This window comes from Cyprinus carpio, chromosome B22 (genome assembly GCF_018340385.1).
Source record: "Cyprinus carpio isolate SPL01 chromosome B22, ASM1834038v1, whole genome shotgun sequence".
Classification (NCBI taxonomy): Eukaryota; Metazoa; Chordata; class Actinopteri; order Cypriniformes; family Cyprinidae; genus Cyprinus; species Cyprinus carpio.
This window is the reverse complement of record NC_056618.1, coordinates 1477383-1498024: the sequence shown is the minus strand read 5'-3', so window position 1 is coordinate 1498024 and position 20642 is coordinate 1477383. Positions and strand designations below refer to the sequence as shown.

Sequence of the window (20642 nt, the reverse complement as noted above, 5' to 3'; positions counted from 1 at the left end):
CTCTATATTTCTTTGTGGCCCGGCGAAACATACCAATTTGAAAAACTAGCGGAATGCATAGTTGATATTAAAAAACTGGACGACGATGACTTGGATTTCTTACTGTTAATTCTGAAAAAAACAAAGGTGTTATTTATAGGACCTAAAAACTCTGCATGTACCATATTTTCCGCACCATAAGGCGCACCGGATTATAAGGTGCAGTCTCAATTACGGGGTCTTTTTCTGTACTTAACCCATACATAAGGCGCACCGTATTATAAGGTGCATGCTAAAACATACGGTCTACAAAAAAAAAAGGTAACGGAAGCAAAACAACTTTATGCTACTATTTATCGATGCTACTATCGATACCGTGCTGTGTCAGCGGGAAATGGTCCGACAGTCAATCAAGCGGAGTGCTTACCAAAGATTTTTACAGATTTTGGAACTCAGTGCACACATAAGGTACACCAGATTGTACTTAACCCATACATAAGGCGCACCGTATTATAAGGCGCATGCTAAAACATACGGTCTACAAAAAAAAAAGGTAACGGAAGCAAATATTTTTTATTATACTCACATTATTTTTTAATCAATCTTCTCCCACAAATCCATCAAAGTCCTCATCTTCTGTGTCTGAATTGAACAGCTGGGCAATTTCACCATCAAACATGCCGGGTTCCCTCTCATCATTGTCGGAGTCAGTCTCGTTGCCAGGTGGCTGTTCAGCAATGACGGCAGTTTTTGCGAAAGCTCGGACAACAGTTAAAGCAGATACCTTAGCCCAGGCATCGACAATCCATTCACATATGGTGGCATAACTCGCCGGGAGCTGCCTCCCAGTCTTAGTAAAGGTGTGTTCGCCGTTTGTCATCCATCGCTCCCACGCCGCTCGCAACTTTACTTTGAATGCCCTGTTTACACCAATATCCAGTGGTTGGAGTTCTTTTGTTAATCCTCCCGGAATGATGGCAAGCTCCGAATTCATTTGTTTCACTTGGTTTTTCACAGTAGCGCTGAGATGGGCGCGCATGGAGTCGTAGATCAACAGGGACGGTGATGCGTGGAAAAAACCATCCGGTCTCTTTACATACAGCTCTCTCAGCCACTCTCTCATTTTCTCCTCGACCATCCAGCCCTTTTGATTGGCCTTAACGATGACTCCGGCTGGAAACTTTTCTTTTGGCAGCGTCTTCCTCTTAAAAATGACCATATGTGGTAGTTTCTGTCCATTACTGTGGCAACCAAGAACAACAGTGAAAGCCGACTTCTCATGCCCCGTGGTGCGTATCGATACCGTGCTGTGTCAGCGGGAAATGGTCCGACAGTCAATCAAGCGGAGTGCTTACCAAAGATTTTTACAGATTTTGGAACTCAGTGCACACATAAGGTACACCAGATTATAAGGCGCACGGCCGATTTTTGATAAAAAATTAAGGCTCTTAGGTGCGCCTTATAGTGCGGAAAATGTACATTTACATTTACTCATTTAGCAGACGCTTTTATCCAAAGCGACTTACAAATGAGAACAATAGAAACAATCAGATCAACAAGAGAACAACAACGGTATACAAGTGCTATGACAAGTCTCAGTTAGTCTAGTACAGAACACGTAGATGGGTTTTTTTTTTTTTTTTAGGTCTATGATAGAAAAGAAAAGGTATAGGTGAGTACTAGTATTAGTTGGTTAAGTGCAGTAATAACCTAGAAATACGGTAATAACCTAGAACACTGTCTAAGACTTGATGGCTGCTCTGTCAATTCTTCATCATCAGTTAGGAACCTAGGTGTGCTATTTGATAGCAATCTTTCCTTAGAAAGCCACATTTCTAGCATTTGTAAAATAAGTCACCGTAGCCACCCGATCCAGTCTGTATCCAGATCAGATGGTCACTGCAGTCACCCGGATCCAGTTTTTATACGGTATAGATGTTGTATGAGAAGTTTGAGTTGGTCTATTAAGGAATGAGTGAGTGCGGAGACCAGGACAACTAGATGAGCCCCAGTTACATATCCCCTGTAAAGACCTTGTCTCAGACGACCACAGGGACAAGACCACAGGAACCAGTTAAGTCCTCTGCACAATGTGACTTTGCTGCAGCCAGGAATTTAACTGCTGGTTTCGTCTGCTCAGAGGAGAACTGGCCCCCCGACTGAGCCTGGTTTTTCCCAAGGTTTTTTCTCCATTCTGTCACCGATGGAGTTTTGGCTCCTTGCCGCTGTCGCCTCTGCTTGCTTAGTTGGGGACACTTCATTTCCAGCGATATCGTTGACTTGATTGCAGAGATACTATTTAAACTGAACTGAGCTGGATGATGACATCACTGAATTCAATGATGAACTGCCTTTAACTGGAAAATTAGTGTTTACTGTTGTCATTTTGCATTATTGGCACACTATTTTCCTAATTAATGTTGTTCAGTTGCTTTGACACAACCTGTATTGTTAAAAGCGCTATATAAATAAAGGTGACTTGACGTGACTTTATAGCATACTAGTTTTAATGTAATAGCAATCACTAGGTCTATTATAACTGTTGCTGCTTAGCAACTGTGTACATTTTTGTAAAGAGCATCACACAACATGTTATTATACTTATTATAAGCTTTCTGGTATTTAATGAATAGGGCCTATAAAACATTATGCATGCTGTAGTCTAGTGCACCATCTAGTGTCATAATCAAGACTATTCCAAAAATAAAAGTAAAAGTTTAGTGCATTACAGCACTTCTGATGTAGACACAATGGACACTCACATCATGATTGAATATTAAAAATAATTATTGCTGAAAAAACTCACATTTGACTCGTTATGAGAGAATCAGTTCTGTTTGAATAGCATTTACTGGATCAAATGAAAGTTCCCCTCCTTTTTAGTGTTTTATGTGGGTTAATGCACTTTAAAGACAAAACATAAAAACATTCAAAAATACTGTATTCAAATATTATACCTCACAATAAAATATATAGAACAAATATATGAAGATTATATACAGGTGCATCTCAATAAATTAGAATGTCATGGAAAAGTTCATTTATTTCAGTAATTCAAATCAAATTGTGAAACTTGTGTATTAAATTAATTCAGTGCACACAGACTGAAGTAATTTAAGTCTTTGGTTATTTTAATTGTGATGATTTTGGCTCACATTTAACAAAACCCCACCAATTCACTTTTTCAACATTAGAATACTTCATAAGACCAAAAAAAAAAAATAATAATAATTTTTAGTGAATTGTTGGCCTTCTGGAAAGTATGTTCATTTACTGTACATGTACTCAATACTTGGTAGGGGCTCCTTTTGCTTTAATTACTGCCTCAATTCGGCGTGGCATGAAGGTGATCAGTTTGTGGCACTGCTGAGGTGGTATGGAAACCCAGGTTTCTTTGACATTCAGTCCCTCCAGGATTTTGCAATTCTGTGATCGCTGAATTTATGGCAAAATCAAGCAAACTCCGCAATTTTCACAAAAGTTTGCAAATTTTCATAATTGCCGCAGATCTTCCGCAGATTTTGGGCTTAGACGCGTCCCATGACGTCATTTTAATGCGCATTCAGGCCCTGCCTACACTAGTGCGTTTTCATTTTAAAACGGCATTTTAGAATTAAAACTTTGGGTTTTGAGTTTTCATTTTAAGTCGTTTTTTTGAGATTTTATGCGTCTACACTAAACATCCTATCACGCATGTCACGTGGCCATTCATGCAGGCACAGCCATAGATATGAATAGGTAGATTTCCTATTATTTAGCTCACGGACACGTCTACGTGCTTGGAGCGATCAAATGGTGGTGCGTTTTCATTTTAAAACGGCATTTTAGAATTAATGATTTTATTGTTTACACAGTTGTCAAGGATACGCAGCGTGAATGTGGGCAGCTACACCATCATTTTCAAAAGTTTTGGTCTGTTTACACTGAAACGCAACCCCAGAGTTTTCAAATTAAAATGGGGTCTGCAGCGTTTTCAAAAGTCTCAGTTTTCAAGGGTCGAAAATGCCGGAGTAGTGTAAACGATAGGCGAAACCAAGGGCGTAGAAACTGGGGGGACATGTCGCATTTGTTCCCCAAAAAATTATTCTGCGGAGGAGAAAAATATTTGATTTTGAAATTTTTAACTCGCATGCTTTTATTTTGAAAGCGCAACACAGCTTATTGTCATTGTTTCGCCCCCTCAACAGCTCAGGCTGTTTGGGAAGTGGGAGTTTTGCAGCTGGCGAGTGGCGACAGATGTTAAGATGAAAAGACTAAGTCTAAGATTAAGTAATTTCTTTACCATGGGGAAGAAAAGAAAGAAAGGAAATGTGAGTTGGTAATAATTTTGTCCTGGACGATAATTATATTTTCTAACGTTAGACTTATTGATGTTAAGCTGATGTTGTGATTCGACATCTAACGAGTTTACTCTTGCTAGGTAAACGTTGTTACTATTAATGTTACTAGCCAACATTGGCTGGTGAATATGGCGGACTTTCCAGTAACGTAATGGACAAAAGCGATTTGACACAACAGTATTTAAGATGATTGTACAAGGCTCGAAACGTTGACCATTTTGGTCACAAATGCTCCTTAAATTTAATCTGTGCGATTAAAAAAAAAAAAATTGACTGATGCCAAAGCCTTATTTGATCGAAATAGAATGACTGACAGTGTAGTTAATTTATTACATATTTCTGTTCAAACCGTTAACGGATCTGTCAGGTTTCCGATATGCCCCCCCCCACAACATTAAACTCAGTCCTACATCCTTGGGCGTAACCGTAGCAAAAGTTATGCGTTTTAAAACGAAAACACACTAGTGTAAACGGGGCCTCAGTCAAAGAAAGGTTGTTTCTCAGTTCCAAAAACGGAACAAACAGCCTTGCGTTCTCATCATGACCGATTTACAAGAGCTACATTGGATAAACGAACCGAAAGCAGAAAGAATCTGCGCTACTCATATGTGCTACACAGCACAAACCGTTTATCTGCTCGAGCCGGAGCCATGGGTTGATCTCGATCACGCAACACTGTACACAGCATTGGGAGATACATTGAAGGAAGCAGTCAAATTCACCACAGAATCAATTACATCTTTCTGAAAAACATTCAAGTTCAGTGCAGAATTCTTTTAAAGCTGATATCAGAACAAACGCCACTGATGTGGAAACCAGGAAAAACATTGTTCAATAAACAAATTACCACCATTCACCATGGACTGAACAGTAAAACTACAGGAACAAACTTGTGGCAGAAATGGTCTAATGTTTGAGTGATTTTAAATGCTTCACACAACTTTTCCCAGCACTTCAAAGCTTTTAAATATTACCGAATTTGACAGTGATTTTTAATGTGACAATATTGGTTTATCATTCATATGTTTCCCCCAGTTATAAAGAAAACACTTATTTAAAAATATAAAGATATTAACACTAGTAGAAGTTAACACTAGTAGATGCCTGCAGACACTTTTAATTCCACCACTGACTGCAAGCTGCAACTCCCGCAGATCAGTCTGTGGAGCTCCACATTAAGTTGAGCACACTGCTGTTTCCAGCGTGAGATCTACGAGATCCTGACCTCAGCATTCATAGGCTTGTAATAGTGAAATAACTGGCTAATAACACTAACTGAACTCTGGTGACACAAAGATAACGGACTCTCATCTGAGCTGATCAGCAGTCTAACAGCACTGGTCAAGGTCAAAATGACAGATGGCCAATCAAATCTATGAAGGCAGGCGGTGCATGTTACACAGTTGTAAAAAGTACTCAAATTTTAAACACAGATACAGAACTGTGCAACTGGAAATCATACTTAACAGGAGAGAGAAAAAAAAAAAAAAAAAAAAAAAAAAAAAAAAAAAAAAGAAGAGAAAGAAATAAACACTGATTGCAGCCCATGAGGCAGATGCATGTGTCACTCTTGACCAGCTGAAGAACCTCCATGAGAAAACAAAAATACAAAAAGTTTGCAGAAGGTGTACAAAACAGCTGGTGCCATTTGAGTCCTCATGACAAAGTGGTATTTTGTGTAAAAAAAAAAAAAAAAAAAAAAAAAAACCCCACACACCTCTTCAAATCAAGCAATTTTCTTTATTTCAGAGAAGGAGGGAGAGAGAGACAGAAAATCTTTCTAAACTGTCATAGCAAAAAGGGTACAAGTGCCATATGAATAAAGCACCTAATTGAAAAGATCCAGTAGGTGTTATTCAAAATTCCTATAATTTCAAAGAAAACAATTTCCCTGACCACATCAACATTTGCCCGGTCCACGGCCCTGGCCTTGACCCTGGCCCTGACCCATGCCCTGACCCATGCCTTGACCCTGGCCCATGCCCTGACCCTGGCCCATGCCCATGCCTTGACCCAGGCGCATGCCTGACCCTGGCCCTGGCCCATGCCTTGACCTATGCCTTGACCCTGGCCCATGCCCTGACCCATGCCCTGACCCATGCCTTGACCCTGGCCCTGACCCTGGCCCATGCCCATGACCCTGACCCTGACCCTGGCCCATGCCCCTGACCCATGCCTTGCCCCTGGCCCCATGCCTTGACCCATGCCCTTGACCCATGCCCTGACCCATGACCCTTGACCCTGGCCCATGCCCTGGACCCATGCCTTGACCCCCTGGCCTGGCCCATGCCCTGACCCATGCCTTGACCCTGGCCCATGCCCTGACCCATGCCCATGCCTTGACCCTGGCCCTGGCCCATGCCCTGACCCATGCCCTGGCCCTGGCCCTGGCCCATGCCTTGACCCTGACCCTGGCCCTTGACCCTGGCCCATGCCCTGACCCTGGCCCTGGCCCATGCCCTGGCCCTGGCCCATGCCCTGGCCCTGACCCTGGCCCCATGCCTTGACCCTGGCCCATGCCCTGACCCTGGCCCTGACCCATGCCCTGACCCTGGCCCATGCCCTGACCCTGGCCCATGCCCTGACCCTGGCCTTGACCCTGGCCCATGCCCTGACCCTGACCCTGGCCCATGCCCTGGCCTTGACCCTGGCCCTGGCCCATGCCTTGACCCATGCCTTGACCCATGCCCTGACCCTGGCCTTGACCCTGGCCCATGCCCTGACCCTGGCCTTGACCCTGGCCCATGCCCTGACCCTGGCCTTGACCCTGGCCCATGCCTTGACCCTGGCCCTGGCCGCTTGGTTCACTGCATGCACGGCCACGAGTGGTAGGGCAACACTTCTGTGTGGCAGGACACTGGCCATCGTCGACACAGCTTTTAGCACACAGTGGAATGTTCTTCGGGTCAGGATATTGACCAGTCTTCACTGCATGGACACAAATAGTCAACTTTAGTTTGTGCATATGGTCTATATGCCACATCAATATACAGCACAAAAAACACGTAATGCATGAATAGCAAGTTTTACCGACAGAGTGAATTATAGTCCAGGTATTATTGCCATTTATTCTGTAAAGCCATTCTGAGTTTAAAACTTATCTTAAGGGATGAATTCAAACCTACTTTAGACAAGAATAACAAAAAGGACAAAATGTATTACTTCATCAACTACTGACCAAAAATATTAGATTATGTATTCACACACTTTTGGAGGACCACTAGCATCCATTATAAACTGAAACTCACTGGAAACAGGCTCACAGTGAAATTGAGAACATTTACCTCCTCTAGAGCGGTCTCTATCAGAAGAACATCCTCGATGGGACAGCAGGCCCGTCAGCTTCCCAAGGCATCTCGAACCTTAATAAGTTACATATTTATCTTTAAAATTTAAAGCACTTTAAAACCTACTACCTACTCCAAATCCTACATTCAAAGAATGAGAACCACTTATTTCTGCATTTCTTCAGGCTGTGTAATGATGTCAACAAACATTCTTACCTAGAGTAGCGTCTGTTATGCTCAAGTATCCGAACAGACACAATGCAACAGCAATAAAGAAACAATGCACTCGAGCTGTCATCCTCCTGACCTACGATCTCACAATGATTTCTGCTGGAAAATGTACTGAACTGGTGTATTGGAAGTTCAGCGGACAACGAAGCAAACCAAACTAAAATGTGTTGCTGTAACATCAACCTCTGTAAAATGGGGTTTTAAAGATCCAAGGAGATCAGGTCAACTCCAACCCTGATCAAACTCACCTGTCTCTAGCTTTCTAGTAATCTGCATGGAAGGCCTTGATTAGTTTGTTCAGGTGTGTTTGATTGGGGTTGGATGAGCTGAATGCTGCATTCAAACCATTTTCATAATTATTAAGTTAGCCTAATTACAAGAGGACTGTGTGTTCCTATGGTGACACTATCAACTGCGAAATGAATCTGCAATGGTCAGGTGGTACAGCGATCATATTGTGGTGCAATAGGTGTGTCCGACTTCATGCAGTGCTGTGCAGACCTAAACAGTGTGTGCGGGTGTTGTGCCGAAATTGGTGACCTAGTGAAAACTGTTACCAGGGCTAAATGTCTTAATACTATAGAAAACGTCCATTGGACAAACTAGATATTGTCACAAGCATCTAAATGCTTATAAGAAATGAAACATTAATGCTGCTGCTGTCTGCTAATATGTTAGCCTACTACTAAGCATGGTTTCCTTATGAGATGTTTAGCACTTGTTATGTATAACATATTCTGATTATCTGATAAATGTAGGTATTTATTCTTATTACTGTTTACTTTAATTACCCAAGATCCCACAGTTTGCTCCTTAAAAATGCATGAGTTGGTTAGGGTCACTGAATCTGACAAGTCAAAAAATCATAGCTAGAAATGTTGCCACTCTTAATTTCATAATAACTGACTATGAATGTTAAATAAAGTGGCTCATGTGATGTGTGAGCCCCTCTTCTTTCTATTTTATAAAGCATATTTATCAGATATAGTATGGTATGATAGGTCAAAATTATTACTACCAAAATGTTACCCCTCAAGTCTGTTATTCAAATTTATTTGAGTGATGTAAAGATTTTTCCTGCAGTTTTATTCTTGTTGTCTTTCATGTAACAGTCACCAATTTATTAGACATTACCATTACCGAAAAAAAAAGCTCACTTAGCTTTGATTTTGATTTTTTATTTTTTACATTACCATTTTAAACATTTGTTTCCTGTTGCACCTGCTGAAATAACCCACTGTTAAAAAAAGGGGGAAAATAGTTGCTTAAAATTTTAAGTAGCCTACAATCAACTTGATGTATATAATATACAATAAATCAAGCTGTGTAAGTCATTTAAACTTTAATTACATTAAACTGACTTAATGCATGCAAGCTGTCACCGGCAGCAAGTTTAGTTTTACTTTTCTTTTTGTTTTGTTTTCATTTTGAAAGCTTTGTGTTTACCTCACGTTATGCCATGGAGGCTGTCTTTTATTTTTTATTTTTTTTTGATTGCTCAATGTTTGCTAAACGTTCTGTTATTTATTAGTCATTATATAGCCTAATATAGCATGTAGTGTAGCGCTATGCCATACCACATCTTATTTGTTTTTGTTAATTAACATTTTGTAAGCTCGTTTGTCATTGAATCTTCTTGTTTTATTGTTGTTGGGCATTTTAATTAAAAATAACAATGAATCCATCCTTTTTTTGTCTTAAAATGTGAAAGGTGTATAGATGTCGGCTATGCAAAACCAACAATTAGCCTATCTTTTATTGTATAAAAGTGAAAAAGATTGCGAAATTGAAAGTGAAAGCATCCAAAGCCTGTTCACAAAATTCAAATCACAAGTAATAATACTGATGAAAAAGAAGGGTTGAATGTTAACCACTTTTGTTTCCATATAACTATAAACTATGATAAAAGTTCTTCAGCATGCATTGATTAATAGCATGTTGTAGCAAAAAACAAACAAACAAGCAAACAAACAAACAAAAAAACGCACTTGTGGGACCAACTGAAAAAGTTGGTGCAAAAGAGTGACCGATGGAAAGAATGAGTCTGGAGACCTGAATTGCCCATCTCCCCGTCAGTGATCTAGCACCCCCTCAGCAACTGTGGTCAAAATTCTCTGGCGCCGTTCTGGTTCGATACATCGATGTGTTTTTGAAAAGCGAAAATTAAGTTTTTCCAACTCTAAACCTAGTCCCCAAGTAAATTAGGTTATTAAATAAAAAACTAGCAAAACAAGTTGTGTGGTGTCCCCATCACTTTTTAAAGCAAAGTAACGCCACTGCTAAGATGCACCTGCATACAGCTATGCTGAAGAAGATTATGCCGAGCACAGGACACATGCAAAAACTGAGTTGGGAAAGCCATTTGATTGAATTCTAGAAAATGCTAAATAATTGTAATGCTCAGGCAAACCGCTATAGAGTTGGCGAAACCCAGCTACATTTGACTGAAACATTAAGTGTGTTTTGGGTCATGTCTTTTGAACAGGTCCAGCTGGGACCATTCGACTGACATTATCGCAGCATGGGCAACAGACCTCTTTCAAGTGATTTGAAATAATGCAAACTGATCCATGATCCCTGAACATTATGAAAAAAAACATTATGTCATTCATGATGCTTGCACCTCAATGTTGAAGACCAAAATAGTTGACTTGAAGTGGTGTTGTTAACTCACTACAGATTCAACATAGAAATATAAATGAGTTGTGTTTTAAGTTAAACATTATTTTTTACAACCATGACTTTTAAACATTTTGTTTAAATGTATTTTTAGAATTTTTTGTTTAGTATTTGGGTTGTTATTTTTGTTTAGTTTTTTTGTTGTTGTACCAAACTTTAATTTACATTCAAAAATGTTTATCTCAAGATACAAAATACCTATTTACATTTAAGAATTCAAGGTGCTTACTACTGTCTTTGAAGGCCTGCAGGTGTACAGATGCTGTGTATATCCATTGCCACTCTCTGTCTGTCCTCCTAGACGTGAACATACCTCTGTTAGCAATATCTGTTTCTCTGGGTTAAAGCATAACAATTATAAAATTAGATCCTTATTTTAAGAAAGATTGTTTCTATGTCTTATGTTATTTTCTACTGGAACAATTTCTTTAATAATGTAAGTTGGACTCAAGTTTGGTCATTACCTCAAAAATTCCTCCTTACAAATAAGATTCAGGAAATCTCATATAAATCCTTCATAGGGGCCACCTGATTCAAAGGTTTCCTACAAAAATTGATGACCTCAGTATTGATTTAAACTGCTATTTTCTGTGAATGCACAAACTTTCAAAGAATTCAACTAATTGCCAATTGGTCTTGCCTTAAGAGCGTGCATATTTTTGAATGCTGTGTCTCATTTTGTTTCTGAGAATCATTTACTGAACCTCTGGATTTGGGGTTTTTATATTAACGTCGCTCTTAAAAAAGGATGTTGTTTTTTTTATGTGATTATTATTTAGTTTCATTGTAAATGCTCACTTTTGAACAAATGTAACTGTCACAAAAGGGCCAATTGTGATAAAAGTTCTTCAGCATGCCAGTGATTTAATGGCATCTGTGTGTGCAACAACACACAACCCATAACAAACAAACAAAAAAACGACCTTCTGTGACAAACTGAATTCGGCTTTGGTGCACAAAGAGCTCACCGATGGAAAGAATGAGTGTGGAATGTTAATTGTCCCCAACCCCCGTTCGTGATCTGGAATCACCCCCTCAAAACGTGTTTGCGTTCACACAGAAGGCACTTCGGCTGGTTCCGGTACATCGATGGTTGTGAAAGGGGAAAATTAGCACAGTACACATAAACTCGCATAACCTAGTTATTTAGGACCATTAAGTTTTAAATCAACCACAATAGCATCAAAATAGTGTGGTGTCCCCAACACTTTTCAAAGCAAAGTATTCGCCAAATGCTAAGAGTGACCTGCATGATGACATGCTTAAGAACATTTTGCCGTGCAACAGGACACATTTTAATGTTGGGTGAGTGTGGTTTCAGAGATCATTTGTGTGTCTATATGAAAAAGCATGTAAATAATTGCTAATGCTAAATGAACCGCTTTTAGTTGCGTCGCTCAGCTTACCCAGCTGGCATTGATGACATTAACTCTAAAATGTTGTTGAAATAATGAATCAAAGTCAAATAAGTTAAAACATCTAACAATAAACATGCAGAAACAACGTTGAACACCATTACTAGTTGAAGTGGTGTTTTTAACTCACTACGGAGTGGCAATTATAAAGGCTAAAAAAAATGAGTTGTAAGGTAAAAAAAAAAAAAAAAAATTTTTTACAACCATGATATTTCTAAAATTTTATCACTTTATAATCAGTAGAACAATAGTGTTCGAGTAGGAAGTTCCAAACTCTGCTTAACAGATGACTGTGGAAAAAGATGTTGATAGATGAAGAATGATAGCACAACGTTGAACAGTCATTTCAACTGTTGAATAAAATGTTTAAATGTCGTGAAAACGCTATTCTTGGAATAACTTTTTCTGTGGAAATACAGCCAATGAATTTCTTTATAGAAATAAGTCTTTATAGTAATTGGGTTGTTATTAGTGAATCAGTTATTTAATAATGTACATTTAAAAATGTTTATCTTAGTAATACAAAATCACCTATTATATTGAGAAATAATTCAAGGTGCTTACTAAGGCAAAACCTGCAGGTGTACAGATGCTGTGTATATACATCCACACTCTCTGTCTGTCCTCCTAGACGTGAACATACCTCTGTTAGCAATATCTGTTTCTCTGGGTTAAAGCATAACAATTATAAAATTAGATCCTTGTTTTTAAGAAAGATTGTTTCTATGCCTTATGTTATTTTCTACTGGAACAATTTCTTTAATAATGTAAGTTGGACTCAAGTTTGGTCATTACCTCAAAAATTCCTCCTTACAAATAAGATTAAGGAAATCTCATATAAATTAATTCATAGAGTTTATCCTACAAAGGTATTCCTACAAAAATTTAAAATGGATATTGATTTAAAATATTCTTTCTGTGAATGCTCAACTGAAAGAATTTCTCATTTGTTTTGGTCTTGCCAATATACCCAGTATTTTTGGAATAATGTGAAGATTTTCATCATAAAACATTTTCTTTATCTTACAAACATGTGATTTGGGGTTTTTATATTAAGGATCGCTCTTTAAAGGATGTTGTTTTTTTTATAAATTTTATTTTATTTCTATGTAAATTTCACATTCACAAATGTAAGTTTACAAAAGGCAATTTTGATTGTGGTTCATTCACACTGCCAGTGATTTTCCGGAATCTGTGTGTGCATTCACACACATCCCATAAAGATCCCGTAAAGACACGTGACATCACGATATTCTGGCTTTTGTTCACACAGAGCTCATTCCGGGACTGAAGTTTGCAATGTTACTTGGTCCCCAACCCGGGATCGATCCTGGAATCAATCCCGGAACGTGTTTGCGTTCACACAGAAGGCACTTCGGCAATTTTCCAGGACCAATGTGGAGTGTGAAAGGGGCTTTAATCTAGCACAGTACACATAAGTACACATAAGTTATTTATTTAGGGACCATCACCTGTTTGTTCATCAACCACATTCATCAAAATAGTGTTTATGTTCAACAGAAGAAAGAAACTCATTCAAACAACTTGAGAGTGAGTAAATGATGACACCGTTTACATTTTTGGGTGCATTTTGGCTGTTTTTAATTTGTGAGTGTGTTTCAGAGATCAGTTGTGTGTCTATATGACTAGCATGTGGTTAAAGAGCTTTTTTAAATGATTCGTTTTTAGTTGAGCTCAGCTATTTCTGATTATAAACTCTAAAATCATGACAAAATGAATCAAGTCAAATAAGTTAATGGCATCTATCACATTAACATGCAGATTATTATTATTATTATTATTATTATTATTATTATTATTTTTCCCATTATAAGAAAGTGGCAATTATAAAGGCTACATATTTCATGTAAGGTAAAAAAAAAAAAAAAAAAAAACCTTTACAAAATGATATTTCTAAATCTTATCACTTTATAAGAATCTCACACCAGTGTTCAGTAGGAAGTTGAGGAGCTCTTTTAACAGATGACTCTGGAAACAGATCTGAGAAAGAAAGATTAGCACAGTTAACAGTCATTTCGACTGTTAAGACAAAATGATTTAAATGGAATCAAACAAACTTTTTCTGTTCAAATGCAGACAATCATTTTCATCACACAGTGATGACATTCTGCAATACAAACATTTCATGAAAACACAAATTAAATTAAATGAAATTACACTAAAATACAGCACAGCTCAACATGCTTTGAAATCTGAGAAAGACAAGAAATGGAAGGAAACAGATAATGCGAAGTAGTGAAACTTTACCGTTAATGCCCCACAGGCCTTCATCTTGCTCGCATGAAAATATAGCTTGGCAGTAAAAAGGCAGAATGTTACACTTTACACTTCTACACATAACAATTCTTACAACAAAGTACAAAGAAAAACAGCACATTACACATATTTGGCTTTATTTATTTATTTATTCATTCACTGAACATCTTGCCAGAACATTGGCTAAAGTTCAGAACCAGCAATAAAGAGATAGTCCTGCACTGTTCATGTCTGGATACCTTTAGCGGCATTACCTACTGGACAAACCTCAAGCAATCTGGTAATGGCTTGCTTTGTTTAAACGTTTGGTATTGCCACACTATTTCTCCATTTGTGATGAGAATTTGAGATAAACATCTTCCAAATTTTTCTTCATTTCCTACCTTCCGTTTATGTACCCTTTTAGTAAAACTATTAAAATAATAAATATCATGCTTTTCTATTAGCCACAGATTGAACATCAGTCAGATGAGGGGGCATCTTATTAACATCATTCTTCGCAGAGTCTCTGTCTTACGCAGTCTCTGAATATTTTTTTTTTCTTCTCTGATGTCTTCTTCATGTAAAGATTTATAATCTTTTTAAATTCAATTCAAGTTTATTTGTATATCGCTTTTTACGATACAAATCATTGCAAAGCAACTTTACAGAAAATTAAGTTTCTACAATATTTAGTAGTAGCTTATCAGTAATGACTGTCGGTTTATGTGCATACGGCAGAAATGTTCAGAAAAATTAATAAAAGACATAAACAAACAGGCGATTAACACTATTAACAGCAATTATGCAATCAAACTTATAGCAAAATGTGGTAGTTCTGTATGTTGTCTCTGGGTTAGCATCATCTGAGGTCCTCTGAGGGGCTGGCATCATCTCTTCTCAGGTGTTCTGGATCCAGACTGGGGCTTGTGTAAATCCTAGTTACCATGGGATGTAAATCCCATGGCAAAACAGAGAAAAAAATTGAGACATAATTAGCGTAGCTGCTGTTCCAGCCAAGTAAAATTAATTAGTTTAACCCAAGCTAAAGAATAATAATGCGCATTTGATCAGATATAACTGCAGTCCAAAATTATGAGATGCAACTAACTGATGTAACTGATACGGAACTTAATAGGTAGCCAGTGCAGAGACTGTAAAATTGGGGTAATATGATCATATTTTCTTGACCTGGTAAGGACTCTAGCCGCTGCATTTTGGACTACCTTGTAGCTTGTTTATTGAAGATGCAGGACAACCCCCTAGCAGTGCATTACAATAGTCCCAGTCTAGAGGTCATGAATGCATGAACTAGCTTTTCTGCATCAGGAACAGGTAACATGTTTCGTAGCTTGGCAATGTTTCTAAGATGGAAGAATGCTGTTTTTGTAACATGGGAAATATGATTTTCAAAAGATAAGTTACTGTCTAATATAACACCCAGATTTTTGACAGTAGAGGAGGAAGTAACAGTACATCCGTCTAATTGCAAATTGTAATCTACGAGATTCTGTGTAATGTTTTTTGGTCCAATAAGTAATATCTCTGTCTTATCTGAATTTAATAAGAGAAAATTATTGGTCATCCAATCTTTTACATTTTTAACACACTCTGTTAGCTTAGATAATTTTGAAGTTTCACCTGGTCTTGTTGAGATATATAGTTGAATATCATCAGCATAACAGTGGAAACTAATCCCGTATTTTCTAATGATATTACCAAGGGGCAACATGTATATTGAAAATAGCAGAGGACCTAGGACAGATCCTTGTGGCACTCCATATTTTACTGGTGATAAATGAGATGACTTCCCATTTAAATAAACAAAGTGGTAACGATCGGACAAGTAGATCTAAACCATCTTAAAGCCCTGCCCTTGGATACCTGTATGGTTTTGTAATCTATCTATGAGTATGTCGTGATCTATGGTGTCAAACGCAGCACTAAGATCAAGTAAAACTAGCAATGAGATGCAGCCTTGGTCTGATGCAAGAAGCAAGTCATTTGTAATTTCAACAAGTTCAGTTTCTGTGCTATGATCGGGCCTGAAACCCGACTGAAATTCTTCATATAGAGATAATTTTTTTGCAGGTAGGAGCACAATTGAGCAGACACAACTTTTTCTAAAATTTTAGACATAAATGGTGTAACCATAAAATAAAGTGTTACCCAAAATATATAACATTTAAAAGATTCTGCTTGCACAATCAATCTCAATTTTGTACAGTCAGTTCTATGTAATACTTGCTGTTTTTTCCTGAAGTTGATTTGTTTTTTACACGTACGTAAATCACATAAGCAGCTGCTGCAGCCATGACCAAAAGAAAAGCAGCACCACCAATAACAGCAGCATATATTCCTACTACATCACCTGAAGGTGGACCTGAACCTAAAAGAGATAAAGACACACAGTCATCATTACTAGAGATCAACTGATAATCAACTTTACCAGTACTTTTGACTGACATCTACACCTTTCTACTTTCAGCAGAAAGTCGTGTGATATTGATGAATTTAGCCTGATGTATATTTATTTATTTATTTATTGATTATTATTAGCAACAGTGGCTTACATAGGAAAATTATGCATTTCTCACAAAAAAATCTTACAATTGACTACAAAATTGTAAAATTCATAGTTTGACAAAACTCATTGTGACAAATATCTGTTGCTTTGATTTGCATGTGAAGATGATGGAGATGATCAACAGTGAAACATTTGCAGTAGGATTTAAGTGTTTCAAACTGTTTTCTAAGGCACTGAATGACTGAATTACACTCACCTGAGACAGTAACACTGAAGCTCCTTATAATGCTGGGTATTCTCATGTTGATCTGCAGTTCATAATCTCCAGAGTCTGTGGCTCTGTTGTGATGGTCAGAGATCCAGTCTGATGATCCAGCTGCAGTCTGTCTCTGAATCTCTCTTCACACTGAACATCTGTACAGATCTTACTCTGATCTCCAGTGATTTCAGCACACTGAACATCTGTACAGATCTTACTCTGATCTGCACTGATTTCACCAGTATGGTCATCATTAAAATGCCATGTTATTAAATAATTTGAGTTTTTTATTACTGACTTTCTCTTCATTTCATCTCGTTCAGCAGCAAAAACACCTGAAACACAAACCAACAGCTGCTGGAGGAACTTTTTGTGGACAAAAACACACAAACAAACAAAACTACACTGTGGGTAAGAAAGCGATTATGCATGCTTTTTCTTAACTTTAAGTCTGAAAAGCAACATATGGCCAAGGTTTTTTTTTTTAAATTTTCTTCAAATCCTCATGAAAACAGAAAATAAGTGAGGTGAAAAGATGATCAGTAATATAATTAGAAGCATTAGAAAAAAAAACAGATGTATATTTTATGAAACAAAACTGTCAGAACTAACAAATCAGTGATTTAAATGGTTTATCATTCAGTTTAATTATGAACAATGAGACAACAGTCCAAATTCCACTTTAACAGAGTTAAATGTGAATTATTAATAGTTATAATTACGGCTTTTTTGATGCACTTCCATTGTGTTAAAGGATTTAGTCAACAGTTTTTGCAGTGCTGAGCACTTAAAACCAGACATGTCGTCGTTAAACACATAATCAAACCAGTGAATCAGATGCATTTAAACTGCACATAAGAGTTTTGTTCATTGTACATTCACTAACTCACAAACGCTCTCATTTTGAACTACAAAGTCTGCATCCAAGAGCTATGGATAAGATCTGTTTTGGCAGGGTACTGAAGTAAGAAACCAACAAGGCACACCTTAATCAAATACTTGTGCTGTTTGAGATGCTTTCATATGGCAGATGCATTCCAGAATGACAGCAAGTACATCTGCTAAATTTTCATTCCATTGCATTGACTGACAAAGTGCAACGTCACTGTTTTGATGTACTAATACATAAATAAGCTATTAATTCATTCAGAAACTTAAGGTTTTTTTTATTTTTTATTTTTTTTTTATGAAAGACCTATTATGCCTTTTTTCATAGTCTTGATTTTGTTTTTATGACCAAATGTTCAAAAGCTTCTTTTTCACATTTTTGGATTTGTTACACACTCTATGTCTCTATGAAGCCCCGCCTTTTGAAAAGCGCAGTGTGCTCTGATTGGCCTGGCAGGACCAGTGTGTTGTGATTGGTCAACTGTTTCGACAAATATGATTTGTCAGTCTTGAGTGTCACTACTTTAATAAAACAGTTTTTTTTAAATTGTTTGGTTTTTTTGAAAATTTTTTTTTTCGATCCTGTCACTGTTGCGGCTGTTCATCAGTAGTTTATAAACTCCAGCGTCTGTAGTTCTGATGTTTGTGATGGAGAGATCAGCCGTGTGACTGTTCAGCTTCAGTCTGTCTCTGAATCTCTCTTTACACTGATCATCTGTGCAGATCTTACTGTGGTTATAATAATTTCTGCTATGCGAATGCTATTAAAATACCATCTAATTCTGTCTTGTTGAGTCATTTTAACATCAGTGTGTAGAGCGACTGAATCTCCCTCCATCACTGACAGACCATCTGTATCAACACCAAATGCATCTGAAAAAGAAACGAACAGCTCATTCAAAAAGCATTTTTTTGAGTACTGCTGTAAAAATTGTCACAGTTGCACTCAGTTTTGTTTGCTTTGCCATTTTGCTTAACTGTTTTGTCACTAATCACCTAATTTGCTTTTGTATTTAAGGGGATAGTTCACCCAATGATTCAAATTTTGTCATTGAATAAATGTCGTTTCAAACCCGTAAGACCTTCGTTCATCTTAGGAACACAAATTAAGATATTTTTGATGGAATCTGAGAGCTGTCTGACCAGCCCATAGACAGCAACTCAACTGAACTATATATATATATATATATATATATATATATATATATATATACAGTATATATATATTATATATATATATATATATATATATATATATATATATATATATATCATATTGTTTATTCAACATTTTGTCTCCTCCTCATCACCCTAGCACCATTTTTGGAGAAGATCCGCTGGACGTAAACAGCATATGATGTTCTGTGTCAGCTGTGTCATGCTGGAGTCTGTTTCCTATGTTGTGTGATTTGATCTGAACGTAAACAGTGTATCTGTGTGACACAGCTCAAGTCAAGTTGAGCTTTATTGTCGTTCCACTACATGTGTGGACATACAGTGGAAAGAAATGTCATGCCTCACAGGACCACGGTGCTACATAAATACAGACATACAACAATGAAGTAAAACAGTATAAACATATACACAACTACCCTACTTACAGATTTTGACTATAAATATACTATATATAAATGTTTCCCTATACATAAACTAAAAAAAAATACAGACTATATGAATGCTTTACATAATACTGTAGAAACATCGTAAGCCAAGCAGCGGACTGGGGAACAGTGCAAGATTATTTGTAGTGCATGAGCATGTAAACATAAACATCTTTTTTTTGGGGATTATGTACACACACAGCAGTGTGTGTGAAAAGTGTCTGATGCACATAGAGGAGAGTGTGTTACTACAGGTGGTTTGTACAGGCCCACTCACCTGTGTGTAGTACACTTCAAATTGTACACACAAAAAAAGAGAGTTTCAGACAGTTTTTCTGTGATGTGGTTGGGAGGGTTTGGGGGGTGGAGGAGGTGAGATGGTCCATGTTTCAGGAGGTAGGGGGTTTGTGTGGGAATTCAGAGAAGGGTGGGGGTGGTTTGAGTTCAGGGCTCTCACAGCCTGTGGGAAAAAGCTGTTGAGCAGTCTGGCGGAGCGGGCTCTGATGCTCCTGTACTATCTCCCTGATGGTAGGAGCTGGAAGAGACTGTGGGAGGGATGGGTGGGGTCCTTCACAATACTGCTGGCTTTGCTGGAGCATCGTGTGAAGAAAATGTCCAGAATGGAGGGGAGAGGGACACCGATTATCTTTGCAGCTGTGTTCACTGTCCGCTGGAGGGTCTTTTGGTTTGCTGCACTACAGTCCCCATACCAGACAGAGATGAAGCTGGTCAGCATGCTCTCAATGGGTCCCCTGTAGAATGTGGTGAGGATGGGTGGAGGGAGACTTGTTCTTTTCAGCTGGCGGAGAAAGTGTGCTGTTGTGCCTTCTTGGAGAGTGACATGGTGTTGGTGGTCCAGGTGAGATCCTCTGTGATGTGCACCCCCCAGGAATTTAATGCTGCTGACTTGCTCAATGGTCAGTGGGGGGTTGTCAACAGAGTTTCTTCCTTAGTCCATCACAACCTCCGTTGTCTTATTCACATTACACCTGTTGTTAGTGCCACACCATTCAGCCAGCTGTGCCATTCTGTAGTGCGTTTCATCTGTTGCTGATGTGACCTACCACATGAGTGTCATCCGCAAAACTTGATGATGTGGTTGGAGCTGAAACTTGGCAGTGCAGTCGTGGGTCAACAGCGTGAAGAGCAGTGGGCTGAGCACACAGCCTTGTGGGCACCT

General features: G+C 38.2%; 2 pseudogenes; both read right to left on the bottom strand.

The window, feature by feature from the left end:
* Positions 1-20642, bottom strand: part of LOC109062242 — a 995865-nt pseudogene that overhangs the window by 857865 nt on the left and 117358 nt on the right.
* On the bottom strand, positions 6044-8080 carry LOC122141483 (annotated as a pseudogene).